This window comes from Gobio gobio (assembly GCF_949357685.1).
Source record: "Gobio gobio genome assembly, chromosome: 21".
Lineage (NCBI taxonomy): Eukaryota > Metazoa > Chordata > Actinopteri > Cypriniformes > Gobionidae > Gobio > Gobio gobio.
The window spans coordinates 10911481-10924494 of NC_137117.1; the positions used below are offsets into that span (position 1 = coordinate 10911481).

Consider the following 13014-nt stretch of genomic DNA (forward strand, 5'->3'; position numbering starts at 1 on the left):
AAGATTATTCTACTGGATGAGTAAAGTGACAGGATGAGTAAGATATTTTATCTTCTTTTCTGGGGGAAAAGAATCCAAATGAAGTGAGTTTTTGCTTAAAACAAGAAAAAGTAAGGGGTCTGATAACAAGTAAAATAATCTTATTTCTGTTTGGGACAGAGACAAGAAACAAGATTTCAATCAGAAATGAGATTATTTTTTCTTATTTTTCATTTTGATTTTATTTTACAGAAAACAAGAAAAAATATCTTATGTCGTTTTACTTATCTAGTAAAAGCATCTTGACTTGACATCTATATTTGGAAACTGGAAACAAGACAAAATACTAAAGAAAAACATTTTTTGCATTAAATAAATATATATATATATATATAAACTCTCTCTTGTGTTGAATTTAGGTCTGTCAAAGTTAACGAGACAATAACGCATTAACATTAGTGTTAAAGCAGGCTCTATTTGACCCTGACGTTTTTCCTCTACACCAAACATTATTTGTAGTGCGGCTCCCATCCAATAATCACAGACACAAAAACAAAGGCTGCGTCTCAATCAGCTCCATAGCTCATCAATCAATATATAGTGTACACTAGTTCGGGCACTTGTAAGTACACTGGTTCACTACAAATTGGGACAGTTATTACTCAATTTCCGGCGTTTAGTATCAGATCTTTTGATAATATTTATTTGTATTATATTTTTTTTAAATTGTGTATATAAATAATGCCTATGATCAGCACCATTAAGTAAAATCATACATTTTGATTCTAGCACTTAAAGTTGTAACGTCTTAAACTGAGCCCCACTTCTTTCTCTTCTCCGTGTTTTTCCTGTTCCTCAGATGGGGTGAGTGTGGGAACGGTCTGTGCTCAGCACTTTGACTGCCCGTGTGCGGGGCAGGGAGGGCATCTCCTCCTGTCGGTTAAAATGCCGTAACCATTGTTGTGAGGAATGTCAAAATGTCAAGTGATAAAATAATCCATGACCCTTTGCCCTCATCTACAATAGCCTGGGAGAAACAGGATTGTCTGGCATTTGCTGGTTTACTTCTGCAGATTTCATCACTATTATTTTGGCTCATACTTGGGGTTAGAAGTTTGTTCAAATGACTCGCCTTAAATACTTTAGCATGTCAAGTCACCTTTAAGGATATAGTGCTTTATACAATACAGATCGTTTCAAAGCAAACAGCTTGAGATGCAAACACAATTAAATTCTGCTCTGAGGCAGCTCTACAGAAGACAATAGTGTCATTCTTCAGCTCGAGTCAGTTTAGTGTTGATTAATTCAGTTTAATAACAGTGTCAGTGTTGCAAAATTCATCAATTATTAAACTAATTTGATTCAGCTATAAAGCAGCTCAAAGCAAACACTAGAGTCATCATTCATTTCGTTAAGCTGTCATGTGATAGTGTCATTGGAGTCAAACTGATAATATTATTGAATACTAAGTGTCTTAGTGTACAACATGAATTATTAAATGATGAACTATATAGCATTGGCAAGACTCTGCACTGCAAACATTTTCTTCCTTAGTATTTCCAGTATATCTAAACATTTCTATATCAAGTACTTGAAAAAATGAAACTATGCTTAAAAGAAAAAATATCCACCAGTGGAGTAAGAAATATAAATTTAATTTAAAGTGGAAAACAAGTTTATTTTCCTTACCCATTAGCAGATACGATTATGGTATCACTTTCTAAGAATTATAGCTCCATTTATACTTATTTATAAGTATAGGTATTACTATTTTATAAACACATTTACAAAGACTCATTAAAGGCACAATTTTAAATAAATTAAAATATTCAAAAACCACTAGGACAATGTTATATATTTTGTTGACCTGTGTACTTGCATTATCCCAAATGTTTCCAAGAAAGTTTAAATCCAGAGAAATAAGCAATTTTAAATGACATCCACAAGTACCCTCGATTTCTGGTTTTACTTTGTAGAAACCATGAAAACACCAAAGACGCTTTAATATATGATGTTTTATTAGACAGGTGATCTGTTTGGATCATGCATCCACAGAAAACGAATCAATGTTATACAGCTCAGCACAGTTAGTTTTATTTATTGTTTAAATCTGGTTTTCTTGATTTACCGCGAGTACTATGTTTTACCATGCCTAATATCGATCTCTTACTGCAGTGTGAACAAGTGTCTCATGATTCAAGTTCGCTCGGCGCCAAGTGAACGTACAGAGTAGCATTATAACATAACTTTCAACACACTTAAATGTATCTTATATGATAAAACAGCTCTGTTTCCCCACGTACACTTGAGCGGAAGAAGCGGAAGCGTCGTCTGTGACATAATAAAAGCTCAGCGAAATCTAGGCGTCATCAAACTACACCTTTGTTTTGAATAAGCGACCTCTAGCGGCGAAAAATTACATATTGTGGCTTTAAGACCTATACTGCAATGTGCATGCTCATAATACAGTGATTTATAAATATGAATTAGTCATGTCATCAGTCATGACAATTAGTCATGAATCAGCCATGTGTTTTTAAAGATGCAGCCTGCATTGCTATATCGTTATTATATTATAGTTACAATGACTTTTTAGTCATTCAGATTTCTGTCAAATAAGTGAATATATTGTTATGAATAGCTGTGTTCTTATAAATACTTATTGTGAGTGATAATTCAGTTATTAACCTCTATAAATGCATCATTGATGATGAAAACACAGGATGCAATTGTCCTAAAGCAAATCATGATGAAATCATGAAGATGTGCTCATTATACATTTTAATTTTCTTACTAATGAACTATAATTCCTGTAATAAAATAATGGAGAAAAAAACAGGAATCATCAATACAAACAGAAAAGACTTTATCTTTTTTCAATTTTACATGCTAGCAAAAATACTGCAACAATATTCATTAAAGTATAATTCCAAACTGCGATTAAGCAAAACCATGCATATGGCTGAGGAGATTAATTACCATTCATGACCTCTAATGCAAATATTAGCCAAATTGATAACTAATTTGTCCAGCTAACAAGTGTCTCTGGAACTGGAATTTTATATTTGATTAGCATGCACATTGAAATGCACATTGAAAAAGCAAATGCATGACATAAGTAATTATAAAACAATATACATGTAACTATAACTGTTCTTAGTGAGTCTTTATAAATATATGGTAATACTTATAAATAAGTTTAAATGGGGCTATGATTCATTATAAACATGGTCTTCATAGAAAGTGTTACCATTATTTCCAGTAAAGTCACTTAATTTCGATATATTTTTCAGAAAACAAGACTTTGGGCCAGATTTACTAAAAACGTGCACTACCGCAAACCCTCTTTTTGTTTAAAAAAAAACTGCTGTCAAGACACGCAATGATAAATTAGCGCTGAAAACGTGTGGACAGGGTTATTTTTGCGACTGATCTTATTACATGCATTTGTTGGATTTTCCCTTTCAGACTCAAAATTTATGGGAGGAGGGTATTTAAATGAACCACGCAAGGTAATTTATTAAGGCTTGCGCTCGTCAATTTACTGGTGTTTGCGCCATTATTTACTGCTCAAAAAAAGCACGTCTTTGGTCAGACGCTAACTGGTAGATTGTGCTGGTCATTATTATCTGTCTGCATCTGTGTGCTTTAATGTGTGTGTCAGCGCGGTTATGGGATTTGCCCTGTTTAGTAAATCTGGCTCTTAATATCTTATGTAATTTTACTTCTCAACTAAATCTTGATTTAAGGATGTTTAGATATTTGTACTGGAAAACAAGACTACAATCTCTTTTGCAGTGTAAAGCTCTTGATGAAGGGTGCAGAGCATGTATAGTTTGAAAAAGAAATAAGAAAATGTGATTGGGCTGGGATAATGTGTATAACCTGTCGAAAATAATAATTTCATCAGCCCTTCAGCTAGTTGTCTGTGTATCCTGAGCTGCGTTCGCTGAGTGAATGCTGTGGGTGAAACGTGTAAACAGAATCTCTGCACGGTCAGGATTTACAGCCTCAGTGTTCCCCTGCTGTCATCAGCCCAAAGACCATCAGCGGGGACGGGCCTTGTCCTTCAACACCTCTCAGAAAGGCTGGAGACATTCCTCGGTCGCTTAAGAGGTTTCTGAAGTGTATTTAGGGGGAGGTGTTATCAGATCCCCAGTGTTTTTGAGGTGGGAGTTTGCTGATAAAGCCCCTATCTGCTCTCTATAAACAGACCAGCTGTCATTTTACTCTCACAATGCCATTGTTTCAAACTGTGAGATTAAGTGGGACCTGCATGCCTGGGTCTATAGGGGTGAAAAAGTCAGAATATCTCGCTCGTTTTTCTTGGTTAGTGTCGCTTGCTAAGACTAGTGCCATTAGTATGGCTTAGACTTCACTTTAAGACCGAACAGTGAAATTTATGAGTTCATTTCACTCAAATATTACTGAAAAATCATTGTACTTGATAGAAAAAAGTTAACATGAACTCAGTAAATGATGATTAAGCTGAACTTAAACTGCATGAGTTGCTACAGCTATAGATGTTTCAATGAACTGTATCATATCTCATGTAATCCCTCAGTCAGCGTTTCAACTGCCGTCAATAAAATGTCTTGTAACATCACATTTAACTCAGGAAAGCCATTCACTGACCATAAACTAGTTAGTCAGGTAAAAAATGTACTCTAGAGAGGAGCATTTTGAAAAATATATGCCCCATAGGACATATCTTCAGTATGTAATGTATGTTTGAATAAATCCGTCAAGTTTTTATGACGGCCACCATTTAAATGTTTATATATAAAACAAAAAAACACTATTTTGCCAAAAGTATTGGGCCACCCCTCCAAATCATTGAGTTCAGGTGTTCAATCACTTGCATGGCCACAGGTGTATAAATCAAGCACTAGACATGCAGACGCTTCTACAAACATTTGTGAAAGAACGGGTCGCTCTCAGGAGCTCAGAGAACTCAAGCGTGGTGCCGTGATCGGTTTCCACCTGTGCAATAAGTCCATTCGGGAAATTTCAAGCCTTACATCACCAAGTGCAATGCAAAGCGTGGGATGCAGTGGGGTAAAGTATGCCGCCACTGGACTCTAGAGCAGTGGAGACGTGTTCTCTGGAGTGACCAATCACGCTTCTCTGTCTGGCAATCTGATGGACGAGTCTGGGTTTGGCGGTCGCCAGGAGAACGGGACTTGCCTGACTGCATTGTGCCACGTGTAAAGTTTGGTGGAGGGGGGATTATGGTGTGGGGATGTTTTTCAGGGGTTGGGCTTGGCCCCTTAGGTCCAGTGAAAGGAACTCTTAATGCTTCAGCATACCAAGACATTTTGGACAATTTCATGCTCCCAACTTTGTGGGAACAGTTTGGGGACGGCCCCTTCCTGCTCCAGCATGATTGCACCAGTGCACAAAGCATCGGTCCATAAAGACATGGATGAGCGAGTTTGGTGTGGAGGAACTTGACTGGCCTGCACAGAGTCCTGACCTCAACCCGATAGAACACCTTTGGGATGAATTAGATCGGAGACTGGCCTTCTCGTCCAACATCAGTGCCTGACCTCACAAATGCACTTCTAGAAGAATGGCCATAAACACACTCCTAAACCTTGTGGAAAGCCTTCCCAGAAGAGTTGAAGCTGTTAGAGCTCCAAAGGGTGGGCCAACTCCATATTAAACCCTACGGATTGAGAATGGGATGTCATTAAAGTTCAAACAAACTCCTAACAAACATCGATTTTCTTTCAAAATGACATCATACCAGATTGTTCTTCGATTCCGCGTGAAGTAGTTTGTCAATATTTCAATTAAATTAAAATGAATATGCTTGTGTAGAGCAAAATCGAAATTTTATGTTTTTCCAACTTAATCTTTGAGTTTGTTTACTTAAAAATAGTTCGATTTTTTTTAACTGATTACCTCAAATATTTTGAGTTTTTCCAACGGGTTTGGGGTTAGGAGGTTTTCAGCTCGTAACTCTCACATCATGCAGAGATGTTTGATATTTAGGGCGATTAATCGCATCCAAAGTAAAAGTTTGTGTTTACATAAAGTATGTCTATGTACTGTGTATAGTTATGATGTTTATTTGAATACACAAATATATATTTGAATATATATATATATATATATATATATATATATATATATATATATATATATATATATATATATATATATATATATATATATATATATATATATATATATATATATATATATATATATATATATTATTTTTTGTATATATTTTTTTATATATATATATATTTTATATATAGATATAACATATTTCTTAAATATATACATGCATGCGTGTGTATTTATATGTACATAATAATTATACACAGTACACAAACATTATGTAAACAAACTTTTATTTTGAATGCAATTAATCGTTTGACTGCACTATTTATATTGTATATCTAAATGATCTGACTCATAATTTTCATCTGGCTGATGATAAAGCACAAAAATATATTTCTTTATATTTATAAAATATAAACCCCATAGAATTGCATTGAGGAAGAGACCCAAGCCACATCTAAAGATTTTCTGGAAATCTTTAGATATCTTAATGCCAGTGGGGTGATACAAATAATCTTAATTCAAATGAGAAAACAAGTTTTTTTTTTTTTTTTTTACCCCATTATATTTTGCAGGCATTTTTCTAGTTTCAAGTCAGTTCATTGTGAAACATTATCCAGAAAATATCTGAAGTAAATTTAGTCATTTTTCTTCTCACGTAAATGTATCTTTATTTTAAAAATGTTAAGAAATTGTATTGGAAAACAAGATAAAAATGCAGAGGAAGAACATCATTTTATTGCAGTATGTGGCATCATGGCGGTGAGTTTGCACAGATAAGCACTCATATTTTCTTCAGAAAATCTTGTTAATATTTCTTATATACCCAACTCCCCCTTTTGCCCTTTCTGTTGTGTTTCCGTGGTACCTACTAGATCTGAAATGTGCCGATAAAAGAATGAGAGGATGCGGCGCTGCACAAACACACACCTGCTGTCAGACCTCGCATACTAACGCCCGAATGCTCTAAAAATAAGCTTTCTGGCATCTTAGCAACACAGCCTGACCTTCAAAACAACTCCTGTTGTTTTAAATCTGATGTTCTGTAGCAAGTGAGATTATAATTGGGTAGTTTTCATGCAGCAATCAATTTTAGGTGCTATAACTAGTCATAGTGTCATTTTTCCACTATTTCTAGTCACTTTTTAATGATGCCACCAAAGTCTGGACACATGAAAAATGTTGTTTTAAATTATTCAAAAATATGTTTCCATCCACCTATTTTTATGCACGTTTTGGGATGGCGCATAAAAAAAAAATGCTGGATAGAAACACCAAATTGCGCATCAATTCTAGAAATGCACATAAAATATGTATACGCTCAATTAAGGTGGATCATATAAATCCCTCGCTGAGCAAAAAAAAACTTGTGACTTTGCCTCAAGAGAGGATGTGATTGGATAACTGGACTAACCAGAGGACCAATCACATTGCAGCATCTCAAATGTTGGTTTGGTCATTCTGAAATGCCTGAGTCAGTCTTTCATCAGAATGATTTGGTTGAATTCCCTCCCAGAAGCGTCTCACTTGATTGCGTTCCCAAACACCAGCATGCGAATGCAAGAGTACATGATAGTGTTTCCTCTGCCGTTCTGAGATGCAAGTCATTTATGATGTAGGAAAAAAGAGCCACAGTGTCTTCCCCGATTGCAGCAACTTCCTTTTTTATTACAGGTGTTTATTTTGCACCAATTTCCCAGGAAGTGATGGTTTTGTTCTCTTTAGCACATGGGATGTAAACAATGCTTTATTCGCAAATGTTTATGCGATATTCCAATTTTGCATATTAAAAAATCGCAACTTTGGATGGAAACATAGCTATTTAAAAATGCTTGACATGTCATTTAAACTTCATTCGCGCGTGACATTCACTTCACAACAGACGCGAATTCGCGGCATGGGAGGGGCTTCTGCCAGCCGGCTCGTCTCGTTGAGAAATGGCTGACATGGGCTGTGTTTACACATCTTTTGTGTTAAAATCTACTGTTAATGTGTGACAAAACGTAGTTTTAAGACTTTTTCAGGCGATAATGTAGTTGTTTAAAGCTCAAATCTGTGGTTTATTTAGTTGTGTGCTCCAGTGAATCAGCAGCGCTTGTTTACCCCGCCGAGAGCTGCCTTTCCTCAGCTAGTCCTTCTGCCGTCTGCCGCTGGCTCTGATGTCTCTGTGGTGTCTCGAGCTATAATTCGTCTTGTGTGTATGTAACTGGCGATCTTTGGTCTCATGGATCTATAATTTGTTCCCTGGCAAATCGTTTAGGCTGAGGGCAAAGTGAAGTTTCATTACTTTTTTATTTTTAGGCTATAACTTTACGTTACAGTTGTAGCCGACTAGCACTGACTTTGAATGTTTGACTGAATTGTTTGCTTTATTTCATGCATAGCTTATTATACCTTTTACTTCTACTTTTGTATTATTGATTAGGGGTGGCATGGTTCACAAAACCCACGGTTCGGTTCGTATCCCAGTTTTAGGGTCACGGTTTTTGGTTCTTTACGGTTCTTGTTGTTTTTTATCGTTAACACTCCAGAAATTTACTTCAGCATATGATATATAGCTTAATCATCCACAATTTGGGATACAGTATATAAACATTGTTATATCATGTAGAAGTTGTTTCCTAACTGGCTGTCTACCGAGTCCGACACATTGGCGTAACATTTTTCATGTTAATCATGTCAGAACAATGCACTGTGGCTTTAATTCAGCTGACCTGATTAACAAATTTCAGCATGAAGTGTTCCATGTGTTTCACAATCACCATATGACATCCAGCGCTGTGAAAAGAAAAAAAATACACTAAAACACAACACTGCCAGAAGTTTTTGCCCAAACTTCAAAGGCATGTTTAAATTATTAAAACTAGAAGCATATCTTAACTTTTAAATGTTAGATTTATCATGTGAACTACTTATATACAACATGTTATATGCATGTGTGTATGAGACAGAGGGGAACACGGTCGCATTTGCAGCAGATATATGCAGCCCATCATAAATCAAAGCACGAGACAGACAGGGGTCGGAGGAGAACACCGGAAAATGTGACAGAAGGGACAATATTCGTCTGTATTTGCAATACACGAGCCGCGGTTCAGCTGCGCGAGACAAACACTGCCAGTGTGTGAATGCACAACGGGCGCGCACGGCTCCCGCTCTCCATACGCACCGCTTCTGCCCTGCCTGCTATACGACGCTGGCGCATCCTCCAACAACTCCGGGCAGTCTTCCTTATCTCTCCCACTTGCATTTCTACACTTGACGTGACCTGCAGCACTCCACTTTTACTGTCTTTTACTGTATGTCCACACACACACACACCCACCCACCCCTCTTATTTCGCGCGAAAAGGACACCTACTGTCTGAGGTAACATACGGGCACGTGGCTACATTGCACATGCGTCGAAACCGTGTGACGCTCCGAACCGAGACAAGCGAACCGAACGGTTCGTTTTTTTTAATGTACCGTGCCACCCCTATTATTGATCATACATAAACTTGCATGTCATTTAGTTATCAAAGTGATAATCATATGCACACTCAACCAGATATTAATATACAGATCATCTCCTCATTGTTGTCACTACTAGAGCAAGCTCCTGATTGGTTAACACAGCACGAATATCCGCCAAAGTTCAGATTTTTCAACTCGGGCGCCATTCGCGCTCAAACGCTCAATTCGCGCCGTGTCACACCGCAGAATGTCTATTCGCGTCTTTGCATTGACTTAACATGTAAATCGCTCGCACGAATCGCGTCATTCGCGTCCGGTGGGAACGCACCATTAGAAGTCCATGCCGATCAAGTATGTTGCTTGCATTTGGAAAACAAGTGAAATCCTACTTTTTACACTAAATCCAGCCAGTGTTGAGTCTCCAAATCAGAAGATGCATGATGGGTTATTTATTTTTTACTGTGGATTCTATAAAGTCCTTCAGAGTTATTCTCCTACTGAGCAGTTGAGTGATATCAGCCTCACTGCAGTCACATCCAATCCCAGAATTGATGTTCACCAAAGGCAAGAAACAGTGCAGACACCACAGAGGTGATTTGTTAGATTGAACAAGAGTTTCTGGGGCGTGTATTGATCGTGTAACCTTCATTCATGGAGCTGTGCTTTCTCAAGCCCTGGCTGATGAAGCTTCTTGGTACTTTAACTTGAGGACGATGTGGCCTGACCTGATCTGCCAAAACGCTAAAGGCTTGTTAACTCTTATCCCGTCAGTTTTTTTTTTTTTTTTGCCATTTTATTTGCCATCCAGCGGCAGCGTTTTTGATAATTTTCACAAAACTTTAATGCCCCCCAGAATATTTTGTTGTATGAATATCTGAACATGCAATATATCAAAAGAAAGAACAGAGCCTCTGCTTCTTACCTCTGGGTACGTTTCATTAAAAAGCAACATTTTGATCAAAAAGCTGAGAAAATCATGTTTTTGTCAAAGACTACATCCAGATCAGATTCAGAGCGATGATCAAACACAGATGGAGTAGATCGAGTCCATCAACACCCCAAAGCTTCACAGTCCTAGAGCTCGTCCTGAGGCGACATTTCATTCAGTAACATTAGGCAGTTTTGATTTATATGCTGTTTAACACTATTTTTCAAATGCATCTGCTTGCATACGATCGCTTGTTTTTTTGCGTCTTCTTCGCCTGTGTTTTGATCTGGAGATTCTGTACTCATTCAGAAGTTGCGTAATGGCGCCCCCTACCATATTACGGTGAAAACACGGAAACCTGGAAAAATCTGTGTTTGGCGGGGAAAGAGTTAATAAGCTTGCGTTAACCTTAACTCATTCACACACAACTTTGCATCTTTATGGTGGTTGAGTTACATCCGTTTTAGATTTTCTACTAAAAAATGTTGTCTGAACAACACCATAAAAACAAATTTGTTTTTACAAGGCAACGAGTTTGCACAATTGAATTAATTCAATTAACTTAGCACAACTTAATTGCATCAAATCTTATTTCTATCTGTGATCTGAGGAAGTGTACTCCCAGAGTGCATTGCGGCATGAATAAATTAATTGCTTTGTTTTACTATTTTTGGCTTTATTTTACCATTTGTCTTTTGTCAGTATAGCCCCAATAACGACAGCAAATAAAATTGTAAAGGTCTTATTAATAATAATACATTTTTAAAAAAAACAAACCTTGCTACCATTGTTGTGTTTTGCATGCTGAAAGTGTGTGTGTGACTTGAGCATGATCAATGGCAAGATATTGTCACAAATATAGAGGGACTATATCAACCCAATCAAAAGTTTGTGCCATAAGTGTTAGCAATAAAATGTTAAAAGATCAGTATTTGACATGAAATATAGTTATGCTATATATATATATATATATATATATATATTTATATATATTACTTCCCTTCTTTTGAAAGCAGGTAACTGTGATTTCTTGTTGCATCGCTGCATCAATAGGAAGAGAATTACAATGCTATGAATGAAGTTGCAAGTGCCTGACCAAAGGGAACACTGATCACAATAATAGTGAGAGAAAGTGAAGGAAATGAGTGAAAAGTCTATTAAAAATTGCCCCGCCTCAAAAACCTTTTGCCCGCCTGTGTTTTTTGTTTTGTTTTTTGCCTAGCAAAATGGTACTCAAACCAGTCAAGTTATGTTTACTTGGGTTTTCTAAGTAACGAAGGCATAGCATGCAAATAGTTTAGATTACTAAATTGTTTTAAGAAAGTTCAACAAATTATTGGACATTATGTAAAGTTAACTAAAAAGTCTTAGTAAGAACAACTCTTGGATGTTACAGTGAAGTAAGTGACATGTCTGCCACTTTTGGGAACAAAACATTACAATAAATCGTGCTACCAACGGTGATTAAATCTACCGATCGCTCATATCACATCAAAACATGCAAATTATTATTATTGTTATACTTTGTTCTCAAATTGTTAATGTTAAGAACATCAGCGTGAAGACCCTTTCATTTGTTACCTTAATAGGAATGTTACTCCTTAATGCAATATACCGTAAGCTATTTTAAGTGTTATATATTAATACCACCTGATTGTACTCAACAGGCCCGAGATGCTGGGGGGTGGGGGGGTTGGTTTTGTTTTCTTTGTTTTGTTTTGTTACTGTATATAAGAAACTTACTCCTGGAAATTGTATTTAATTCAAGGTATTTTATGATTGAATAAAAAATGTTATTGTAAAAAAGAAAAAAAACATCAGCGTGACTACGTGTATTTAGTGTTTATTAGCTTTACCTGTAGATTTCAGTTTCTGTACTGTCTAATCTTTAGCTTTTAACTACGGGTGAATCTCCAGTTGTCACTGATGATGTTATTTGGCATTTCTGGATTAAGAAGTTTAATTATGCCGGCTGCGGTGAGAAAAGGCTATAAATGATCCGCTGAAGAACATGCGATCCGCTCCTCACGTGCGTTACTACTTCTAGCCAGAATCTTTCTTTATGTATACAGACGTAACGTAAAGACATGCTTGAATTTCCAGCGAATTACCACTCATGTTATAACACATTACTACAAGTTTACCGTTGTGAATGGGGCTAAGGTAAGGAGATCGTTTTGAATACTGGCTTGTTGTTTACTTGCTCAAAAATTGATTGTGGATCATTTTTTAACCCAAAAAAGTTACGGACTGCAGCTTTAACCCTGAAGCATCCTTCATAGAGCAACCCTTAATGAGTCCTTCGTGGAGACATTTGGGCACAAATGTCTCCGGTGTGATCCCAATTTTTTTTTTTAATTAATATTACATGTCATATCACTATCTTCAATAAAATAAAAGCTATCAATTTATGCATTTATTTTGTGGAATTTTTTGGTATTTTTGAATTTATTTACATCTAAGTGTACCATATTTTTCATGTAAAATATGTTTATTATTGTTATATTTAATATTTGTTTTACTTCAGTAAAAATGTCCATTCCAGTCATTTGAAACCGCAAAACTGGTAACACTTTA

The 13014-nt window shown here is 36.4% G+C and overlaps 1 protein-coding gene across 2 annotated transcripts in view; it reads left to right on the top strand.

Annotated features, from left to right (window-relative positions):
• scube3 (signal peptide, CUB domain, EGF-like 3) overlaps window positions 1-13014 on the top strand; it is a 175151-nt gene that overhangs the window by 132920 nt on the left and 29217 nt on the right. The gene's annotated exons all lie outside the window — the stretch shown is intronic.